General features: G+C 42.5%; 1 pseudogene; it reads right to left on the reverse strand.

The window, feature by feature from the left end:
• Positions 1-8,928: 8,928 nt before the first annotated feature.
• On the reverse strand, positions 8,929-10,507 carry LOC144706006 (putative carboxylesterase 18 pseudogene; annotated as a pseudogene).
• Between the last annotated feature and the right edge of the window lie 647 nt (positions 10,508-11,154).

Below are 11,154 nucleotides of genomic sequence, written 5' to 3' on the forward strand. Positions count from 1 at the left end.
TGCGCTGATGGGCAGTGACATGGAAAAAAGGGGCACACCAATCTTAATGGGTCCACGACTGCGATTTAATTGCAGCCGTTGATCAAAACAAAGAAAGATGGGACGGCCAGCGGCATTTCTGTCCAAGTTGCCCCTAGCCGTCGACATTACTGGCCGGAGGCCATTTTCGGCCGGCGAGGGTGGACCAGCGATGATTCAACAGTTGGGAGGGCCACCAGAGCCGTCCCCCTCCATAGGATGGCCTGTGGGATCCCTCCCATGCCGTTAAAAAAGGCCGAGAGCCCCTAATTTCACCATCTTTTGACCGAGATCTGAGAACAACAGAGGACCCATTCGGTGGCGGCGAGAACGGCAGGAGGGTCGTGACAAGCTCCTAATGATCTAAGAACTCTAGGAGGCTTCCGAGAAGGGCTAGAATCGCTAGATTCTGCGCCAGCAAGGGAGAGAAGTAAGGAGCAGACCGCATACAAAAATTAGGCGGCGGCGATCGGTGCCGCTACCCCCTTGCCTTGATTCAGGGTGGAATCCAGTAATCTGAACTCTTCTTTGTTGAATTTCAAAAATTTTATAGTTAAAATTGGCCTCAAGTTTGTTTTATCCCTGATCCGATCCTCTTTGATCCAAATATTGTTAGCACAACATCTGCTCGACATTTCATCGAACAAGTCACGTGTTGGATGAATATACTTTGATTTACATAATTTTACCCCTATCAACCTTATATAAATATAAAAACATAATCTACCCCCTCTTCTATCTTCTTTTGGGTATCTGTCGAACACCTCACGGGCATTTGACAGAAACATCTTTTTATAATCGATCTTCTCTCTTAAAATCTATATGATACATATAAAAAACTTATTATTAATTAAATAGTATATTATAAATCTCTTCTTCGACCCCCTAATGGGCCTTTGGTCGAACACCTCTCGGGTGTTCGACTAAATCGACTCATTAATTCTGGAAATTGACTATAAGTAAATATATAAAATATATAAAAATCAGATAAAATCCCATACAATAACTCTATAAAAAATATCTTACCTAAATAAGTAGCAGTCTATAATTAAAAATCTATCTTATAGTTATATAAAGACTTCCTAATTTCTCTTACTACCTCTTCACTCACGAATATCCCTCTATACTTATATAGTACATTATAGTTAATAATTACTTAACACTCTCTCTTTACCTATATTCTTAGTATATAAAATTAATACTCTACTCCTATTATATCTAAATATATACCTAACTCCTTAATTCTTTATTATTCTTAGTATATCTAGTACATATATACTCTTAGATATTTTCTTATTCCTCTTACTACCCTATTAATCAATATACTTTCTAATTACTTAATTCTTCTTATTATCTTGAGTATTATTAATATATTTTAATAAATAACAACTCCATTATTTAATTTAAACCTAAAGGCCAGTCCTTGTGGAGACGACCTTTGTCCAACTATACATTTATGTTTTATATTTTATCAAAAATTTTTGACTGTAGGCAAAGTAAATTTACAACGACGACTAAAATTAACATGTAATTTGCCTCCATCATGGAGCTACACATCATGTCACTTCAGACAAAAACATGCTCCGTCAACCTGCTAGCTATCTTGGAAATTGATCAGCTTCACATCGATAATGGCTCAGGTTCGCACGTCTTGTCCATTGGATCTTCTAAGATTTGTACACATGATAAAAGTTTATATTTAAAAGATGTATTGCATGTTCCTGAAATAACTAAAAATTTACTATCAATTAGGAAACTAACCATGGATAATGGTGTACATGTTGAGTTTCCTTCTTCATACTGTCTTGTGAAGGACAAGAAATCAAACAAAGTCTTCAGTCGAGGAACAACAAAGGACGGACTTTACTGCCTCAACTCCTCAAGTTCAAATATGTCTCGAGCTTTTCTTGGAGAAAAAGCTGCACCGAATACTAGGCATGCTCAGCTTGGACATCCACATTTTCTCACTGTACAGTGCATAATAAAAAAAATGGTCTTTCAAATTGCATCTTCAAAAACATTTTGTATGTGACTCCTCCTGTGTTAGTAAATCACACAAACTTCCTTTTGCTCGAACTCATCATCTCTCAACAATGCCATTGGAAATAATACATTCCGATTTATGGGGACCATCTCCTATACAATCTCACTCTGGTTTCCTTTACTATGTTGTGTTTATTGATGATTTTAGTAAATACTCCTGGTTATATCCGTATAAAAAGGAATCTGATGTTCTTCAACATTTGTGGAATTTCAAAAATGAGTTGAAAATCAATTCTCTCGCAAAATTAAGTATTTTCTGTCTGATGGAGGTAAAGAATTTCAAGCTCTTCATTTTTTTAAAAAATGGTACTATTCATAGAATTTCCTGTCCACATACATCAGAACAAAATAGTACTGCTGAACGAAAACATAGACATCTTGTGGAAATAGCTTTGGCATTACTTCATCAAGCTAGTATGACACGAAAGTTTTGGGATGAAGCTGTTTCCACAACCACTTTCTCATCAATAGAATGGCTACATCTGCTTTAAAACATAAATCTTTTTTTGAAGTTCTTTTTCATGTTTCTCCTAACTATTCATGGCTAAGAACTTTTGGATGTCTTTGTTTCCCATATTTAAGACCATATTCGAAACACAAATTAGATGACAGATCAGAGAAATGTGTCTTCATGGGATACATTGCTCATCATGTTGGATAACGGTGTCTGTCTGTCCATACAGGTAAGTTATTTATATCTCATCATGTTATTTTTTATGAAAGAAATATTCCTTTTTAAAACTCAAATAGTCAATCATCTGTGCCTGGTCTCCTTGGAACTCGACCACCTGATAATTTATGTGATTTTCCTATTCACTTTTCAACTCCATCTCCAACTCCCACATCCAAATCAACTACAGATCTTTGCACTACATATGGTCACTCATCTCCAGACTCTTATTCACCAATTTTAAACAATTATCCATCTTCCTTTTCTTCCCCTAATAACAATGTTCCCTCTTTCGGCCCATTAACTTTTAATGCTAGTCTTGATTCTAGTCCATCATTAATTGATTTGTCTACTACGTTAGATAGCACACCTGAACCTGATGTTAAACGTAAAGTCAAAACATTATATGATGTATATCTTTCTGATGAAAAACACAGTATGACATCATCTGCTATTTTTCATCCGTCTACTTCTTTACTAGTGAAAAATCTTACCATCAACATCCTCTTCCTAGCTGCTTCAATACCTCTGTAACTTCTTTATTAGAGCCTGCTTCATTTTCAATAGCATCTAAAAATATAAAATGGAGGCATGCTATAAAATCTGAATATAAAGCACTTCGTGACAATAATACATGGTTGTCGGTTGCACAAAATCCCAGTCTTCTTGTTATGAGTTGAAAATGGGTCTATAAACTCAAATATAACTCTAAAGGAGAAGTTGATTGTTATAAAGCACGTTTAATAGCTAAAGGATATAATCAGAAAGAAGTTTTTGATTACTTTGAAACCTTTAGTCCTGTTGTTAAACATACTACTATTTGCTCACTCTTATCTATTGCTATTGGTAAGAAGTGGAAAATTTGTCAATTAGATGTCTCTAATGCCTTTTTACATGGGGATCTTTCAGAAATTATCTACATGGAACAACCTCCAAGTTTTAAAAATTCTAACTATCCTTATCATATATCTCAATTTAAGAAGTCAATTTATGATTTGAAACAAGCACCTGGAGCTTGGTTTACAAAATTAACAACCTTCCTTATTGCTCTTGGTTTTCAAGGCTCCAAAACTGATACTTCCCTAATCTATAAACTTGGTTCTCTTACACTGATTTTTATTCTTATTTATGTAGATGATATTTTGATAATCTGTCTGATGGAGGACCATCCAACAGATTGCATCCAAACTCATCGCCAGCTCCTACGCGGAACCCGAGTCAACGTGAATAACCTACAATTCCACTATCAGGCTTGAAGCAACATTTGCGTCATCTTGAAGTGTGCCGAGCCATCTTTGTGTTCTTTTCTTTTCATTGTTTTTGGATTTTCAGAGGCCCCTCCTGCGTGAGTATTGGCCTCATGCGTGTGTTTTCATTTTTTGATTGTGATTTAGCTGTCATCTTTAGGGGGCAGAAATCCATATTGGGCTTCTTCTCCCCCTAAAGATCCCTTTTAAGGGGAAAGCCAATTGGGCCTCCCACAACTGCCACTTCCTCTCTATAAGGAGGAAGGGTGGATGTGGGAGGCTCAATGCATGTTGTCTTTGAGAATTCAGATCTGAAGTTCCATTAGGCAGTTATTTTTTTTCTTTCATGATTGTTCCTTTCCTGAAGAAGAAGAAGGTACTGTAGAAGAAGAAGAGTCCCTCATTGTCATCGTTATTGGAAGAAGAAGGAGATCTAGTCATGAAGAAGAAGAAGAATTATTCTCAAGGCTACTCGATTGGAGGTATATTTCAAATACAATGGGATAAAACTATCCTCAAGACGACGTGGAAAATCAACGATGAATTCTCTGTTTATTGTACATTTATGAAGCACTCCATCGCCTGACTCATTCAACAACAACTCAAAGATTTATCTGATCTCGCACTATATATTTCCGTTGACGGTCACTTTGTGTGATTCGATTCCAACCAAGCTCATCAATTGTTGAGGACGGCAACAATATTTTCTACCTTTGAGCATGACGAGTAGTCATAGATTTCCTTGAACAATACACGCCCTTATCATTGTCTTGGTCGAATCTGAGTAAACCCCTCTCAAAAAACGACCTGGCAACGCATTTGAATGGTAGTTAGATTTCTTGCATCGGGCATCCCTGTTCGTGAATCACTCCTTATTCTTTTGTTATGCGACAACCACCGATTGGCAGTACAAAGTTTCGCATCAATCTAACATTCATCGGAGCTTATCTGATATTCCAATTGGGGCTATAAAATTTTTGACCGATTTACATCTACCGGAATTCTTACCGCATCTTCAAATTTTAGATCGGATGTGATTATTGTTAAGGAGTCAGCACCAGAAGACAAGTGCGCCAACTCGCCAAGTCAACGGACATGCGTGGCTAGGACTTAATCCGGATTAGATAGTAAAAATTGGTGAATATGCTATACTCGTTAGAGGTTTAGATGATAGGATTAAACATAGAATAGGATGAAATCTAGACGGTCAGGATTAAATCTAGAAAGGATTATAATGGCCAGGATTATAATGGGTCTACAGCACCGATCGACGGTCCTGATCGGTGCACCCATTTAGTTATAACGGTCCAGATCTAACCTACTCAACGTTATAAGAGAAAGGGCTCATCACACCGATCAACGGTCGTGATCGGTGCACCCGTTGTGTTATAACGGAGTAGATCAGATCTGAATTTAAACAAATATATCGGTTCTAATCTGTTACAACGGATATATTCCAACAATAGATACTTACTATCTTTATCACTTATGCTCTTATAAAAACAGATTAAATGTAATCTTCACATTATTGAGAATACAACGATCTTCTAATCACCACTCTCAGTGTCATCTCTTCCCTTTCTTCTTCTTCCCTTCTCTACTTCTTTCTTCTCTCTTTCTTCCAATTTCCGCAAGATTTCTTACAATTATTGGCCCCTGTTAGTACGAAGAAAACATTCATCGGTGTTACTTTGTGATCTCGGCAATCTAGCGCAGGGTTACATTCGTTGCCCTTTGAATTACATTCTCAGTTGTCGTGTTATATCTTACTAGTCCTTATCGAATATTGCCACAGCTGTCCCTATCCAACCTTAGCGGAGTTCTTCTAATTTTTTGCAAGGATTTTCCATGCTATAGAAACTGGATCGACCGCTTCAATTTGGCAGACTTGCATCAATTTTCCTTCACCGTACCATTGTGGATCCGAACAACCGGAATAGATCAGATATCGATATTTGCTTTGATCGACCTCCTTGGTTGAAATCACCTCTGGTTCCCCTCCATCCAGAATCTGGCTCTTTCAGCTCTACCATATTCATTCTAGCAATATCCGATTAACCACAACGAAGCCCACTCCGAACCAGGTTGCTTGTGATCAATTGATCCAGCTTCTCCGACGTCTACCTATTCTCGTTTACAATGAGGGGTTATCACCCCAAGCTCGAGAACACAATCTACAAGTCCTTTCTTCCCATATTTTTGCAGTATTATTATCTTTTTCAGTGTTGATCACCGACTGCTCTTTCTCCCTGAGTGAATTTACTGTTTTAGAGTTCGCCATCGTTCGTGTGTTAAAATAAATCTTCTTGTTGGTATTTAGATCCGCTCGTTCTTGACGACGGAGCGGACACCCTTGGACGAGGGTCGTCCCCCTCCATGTTCTCCCCTCAATCTGATCATGTGGATCATTGGGAGCTCGATCGAGACCAAACCCATCACGTGTTGTCCACTTGAGCTGCGTCTCGGGTCATGTGACAACTAATATTCTTTTCGTTAATATTTTCTTAAAATCATCTGCACTCTCCCACGACATTGACATCGCATTTAGTGTATTATAAGAATATCGTGTCACATCACTGTCTGGCACTTGGTACTATCAATAAACTTCTTACAGAACTTCAAACTAGTTTTGCAATTAAAGAACTTGGCCCTTCTCATTTCTTTCTTGGTATTGAACTAATTAAGGTCAATAATGGATTTCTTCTTTCTCAGTCTCAATATATTTGCTCTATCTTAAAACGAGCCAATCTTGAGAATAGTAAACCATTGCCTACTTCATGTCCCTTAAGTCAATCTTCTATTTCATCTTCTTCCTCTGATGTATAAGATGATTCAACTTGTAGAAGTTTAGTTGGCAGTCTTCAATATCTTACTTTAACTCGTCCTAACATCGCATTTGCTGTTAACAAAGCCTGTCAGTAAATGCATAAACCAACAGCTAATGACTAGAGAACTCGAAAGCACCTAATTCTCTATCTAAAAGGGAGTAATACACATGGTCTTATGATTTATTCAGATTTTACTTTATCTTTAAATGCGTACAGTGATGCCGATTGGGCAGGAAATCAAATAGATAGAACATCTACAAGTGGTTATTTAGTATTTTTGGGTGAAAATTTAGTTTCTTGGAGGTCAAAGAAACAATCTACTGGTGCTTGGTCAAGTACTGAAGTAGAGTATAAAGCATTGACAAATGTAGGATCTGAGGTTATCTGGATAAATTCTCTTCTCACATAACTAGAATTCATATCATCATCTATTCTTACGCTCCGGTGTGCTAATATTAGATCTACATACTTGGCCAAAAATCTGGTTTTTCATGCCCGTGTGAAGCATAATGAAATAGATTTTCATGTTCTAAGAGAACAAGTTGCAGCTAATCTTCTCAACATGAAATTCATTACAAGTCGAGGCCAATTAGCAGATGGTCTGACCAAGCCTCTTTCTAATCTGAGATACTGGGAGCTATGATCCAAGCTCAATGTCTTCTCCATTGCTGATGGGCTTGCAGGGTGGTAAAGACAATTGCAAGGCCACATCAGCATCAACATCGACCTATAGGATTTAAAATAAGAAGTAGACTACTAAAAACTTAGTACGTATCTATACTCGTTAAGAGAAATAGATGGATAAGATTACATACAGGCTAGGACTAGGATTAAATTTAGATAGGATTAAATCTAATGGAGACGATTAAATCTAGCTAGTAAACATACCCGTTAGAAAATTTAACGGTTATGATTAAACTAAGATAGGAAGTTACATATCCCGATTTAACGCCACCACCCCCCTTCCCCGCCGCCCGCGGCCCATCCACGTCGCCGCGCACCCCCCTCCCCCCCCGCTCGCCGCCCTGCCTCCCTCTCTCGCTGACGAACGCCGCCGCACCTCGTTTCCCTGGGGCGAGATGGGTAACGCGGGAGAGGTTGAGGGCGTGGGGAGGGGGGGAGCAGCGGAGGCCGCAGGCGGCGGAGGCGCAGGGGTCGGCGAGGTCCCAGGAGAGGAGGCAGGACGAGGGCGGCGGCGCCGGGGAGGAGAGCGCGGAGAGGAGCTCGCGCAGGGCCGCAAGGTCGCCCGGGAAGGTCGCGGCAGAATTACAATATCACTTCGCCCGTCTTTGATTCCCCTCCCCGGCTAAAGCGACGACAGGGAAAGGGTGGTGGCGGAGCCGGGGAAAGGGGTGGCGGCGGCGGGGAGGGGGCGCGGGCGGCGGGGAAGGGGGGTAGCGGCGGCGGGGGGGGGGGGGGGGTGCACGGGCGGGAGAGGGAGGGGCAGGCCAGCGGCTGGGAGGGGTCGCGGGCGGCGACGGCGAAGGGGCACGAGCGGCCGGGGAAGGGTTGGGCTGCGGCGTGCGCACATCACCGCACTGTACAGACCCATGTGCGAGAGAAGAGAGAGAGAGAGAGAGACGGAGGGGAGAGAGGGGAGGGGGGCACGGGAGAGAGAGAGAGAGAGAGGAGGGGCGAGAGGGAAGAGGGGCACGGGAGAGAGAGAGAAACAGAGAAAGAGAGAGAGAGAGAGAGAGAGGGGGGGGCGAGAGGGGAGAGGGGCACGGGAGAGAGAGAGAAACAGAGAAAGAGAGAGAGAGAGAGAGAGGGGGGGGGGCGAGAGGGAAGAGGGGCACGGGAGAGAGAGAGAAACAGAGAAAGAGAGAGAGAGAGAGAGAGTGAGAGAGAAAGAGAGAGTGAGAGAGAGAGAGAAAGAAAGAGAGAAAGAAAGAGAGAGAGAAAGAGAAAGAAAGAGAGAAACAGAGAGAGAGAGAGAGAGAGAGAGGGAGGGAGAGAGAGAGAGGGAGGGAGCGGAGAGAAGGGGGGCGGGAGAGAGGGAGGGAGGGGGGGCGAGAGGGGAGGAGACACGGGAGAGGGTGCGGGGAACTTTTCCCATTCCTATCCCTGACTTTGGCCTTCCGGGAATGTTTTGTCGTCCCTTCCATTGAAGTCAGGACAAAGTTTAACTGTTATTATCAAGAGCGATTACAGCCGACGATCGTTTACTGTTCATGGGCTTATATTTCGGCCTGAGCATGAAAGCCTCAGCATTCATGGGCTTATATCTTGGCCTGAGCATGAAAGTTTTCATCTCGTCAATCATTTCCGGGACACCGTTGAGCTCCGGAAAGAGGAAGAATCCATGAATCGTTCCAGGGTACTCTAATAGCACCGCCTCGTTTCCATTTCTTACTAAGCTCTGATGATATTTTATCTGCCAGTCGAGCAGTGGGTCAAGTTCGCCTGCGATTATCAGCACGGGTGGAAAGTCGTGACTAAGGTTCTCTGCGGCAGCGATAGGGTTAGCTGCGGTATGATCTCTTTTGGCGCCAATTGGAAGAAACGCCTTCCACATCCAGTCGGTGCGCTCGGTGGTAACAATAGGACCGTCGGGCAGGCGCTTCTCTGATGGAACTCTAGCTTCTCCGCCGAAGAACGGCTGAATGGAGATGAGCCCGGCAAGCCTTACGCGCTGGGAGCCCATTTCGGTCCATCGGCGAGCGACGTGATGGGCTATGTTAGCGCCGGCGCTGTCGCCGGCGAGGAAGCTGCGGGAGAGATCGGCGGTGAGGAAGAACTCTCGCAGGAGGCCCTTGCAGTAGGAGGAATGGGCCTTGGTGGACTCTAGAAAGCGGAGAACGTCGACTCCGTCGTCGTACTGTGCGGGGTACTTGTGTTCTGGAGATAAACGATAGTTGACGGAAATAATGGCTACCCCGAGCTCTTTACAGAAGCGGCGGCAGGCGAAGTCGTACTCCCTTGAGGCCGCGGCAAGGAAGGCGAAACCGCCACCGTGGAAGAAGACGATAACGGCGAGCGGCGCCGGGGCTGTTTCAGCGGGAAGGAATAGCCGGAATGATAGCTGCCGAGTGGGGTCTACGGTAACGTCTTCCGTGCGGACACCGTGCACAGGGTTTGGGTTTGGCGCGGCGTTGAGCTCCAAGAGAGAGACTAGACTGCGGTTTAACGTGCCATCCCGACCGCAGACGGCGTTCAGGAAGACGGTGAGAAGAGATAGTTTGATGTTGGTTTTCAAAGGGAGAAGGCTGGACACGGGGGTTGAGCGCTGCTCGCAAGCCATCATGTCCCTGCCTTAACAGGACTTATGCTGGGTAATGTAAGATGCCGAACTCTTGAACCGGGGCTTTGGCTATTAAGTAGAGAAATTCGCTTGTGTGTCGAGGTGAGAAGAGGTACTGCAAGGTGACCATGAGGTCCTCCAGGCAGCTGAGTCTCATTTAATGAGGCGCCAAAACGTTTCTTGATTGTTGAAGTTATTGCGTACATCTCAGCCAAGAGAATTTCAGCACGCGAGTGCAATAGGCTGCGGCTGTCATCCAGTTAACTGTATCTAGCAAGTACCAAGTCTGCTTCGCGCGTCCACAGCCGCAGAGATAGCCATAGAATAATTGTTCAGAGGCCCCAGCCATTCAATCAGGGTCAGCGTAAATTCAGATACCCATAGACATCTGCAAAAACTGCCATCCAGTTGGAGTTGGCATAGTATTTTTGTAAAAAGGATGACACCTCTGACGCACAGCGCCTCCAGCCAACGCGGTTAACTATTTTTTTTAAAATTGAAAGGGTTTTCTTGACAGAATCCTTGGAAGATCCGCGTCTAATTTTGATGATAGACATCCTAAGAGCTACAAAAAACTACAATGATTGGGACCATGTGGGACCTTGTACGACGATATGTTCATGGCTTTCTTTAACGGACTAGGTGCATTAATAGTGATTTCAATCATATATTTCAATACATCTGCCATGTATCAAGAGCGTCCGCTGGCTACATCATTGAAATTTACGGTAGCCATTTTATTGATTTAAGACTGCACAGTTTTTAGGTGAGAGGGTTTGTAATTGACAACTGACAAAGTTGATTTAGATATAATAAAATCCATTTAAACCCAAGTTTTATATAAATCCAAAAAATATATTATGAACTATAAAACTAAATTCATCCATAACTTAAAATAATCTGAATCTTCTCATCCTTATCAAATAGACATTTTACCTTGTGATCATGTAGAAGTAGACTGTCCATTGCATGAGCAGGTCATGGATATTGATAGGTCCAAGATGAATAGACCTACAACACAAAATCCCTGGAATCCTAGGGATAGTGGATACCCTAGGAATAACATGCAAAGAAATGCACATCAAAAGTCTCCCCACTTTCAACAAG

Source organism: Wolffia australiana, chromosome 7, assembly GCF_029677425.1.
Source record: "Wolffia australiana isolate 7733 chromosome 7, ASM2967742v1".
Lineage (NCBI taxonomy): Eukaryota > Viridiplantae > Streptophyta > Magnoliopsida > Alismatales > Araceae > Wolffia > Wolffia australiana.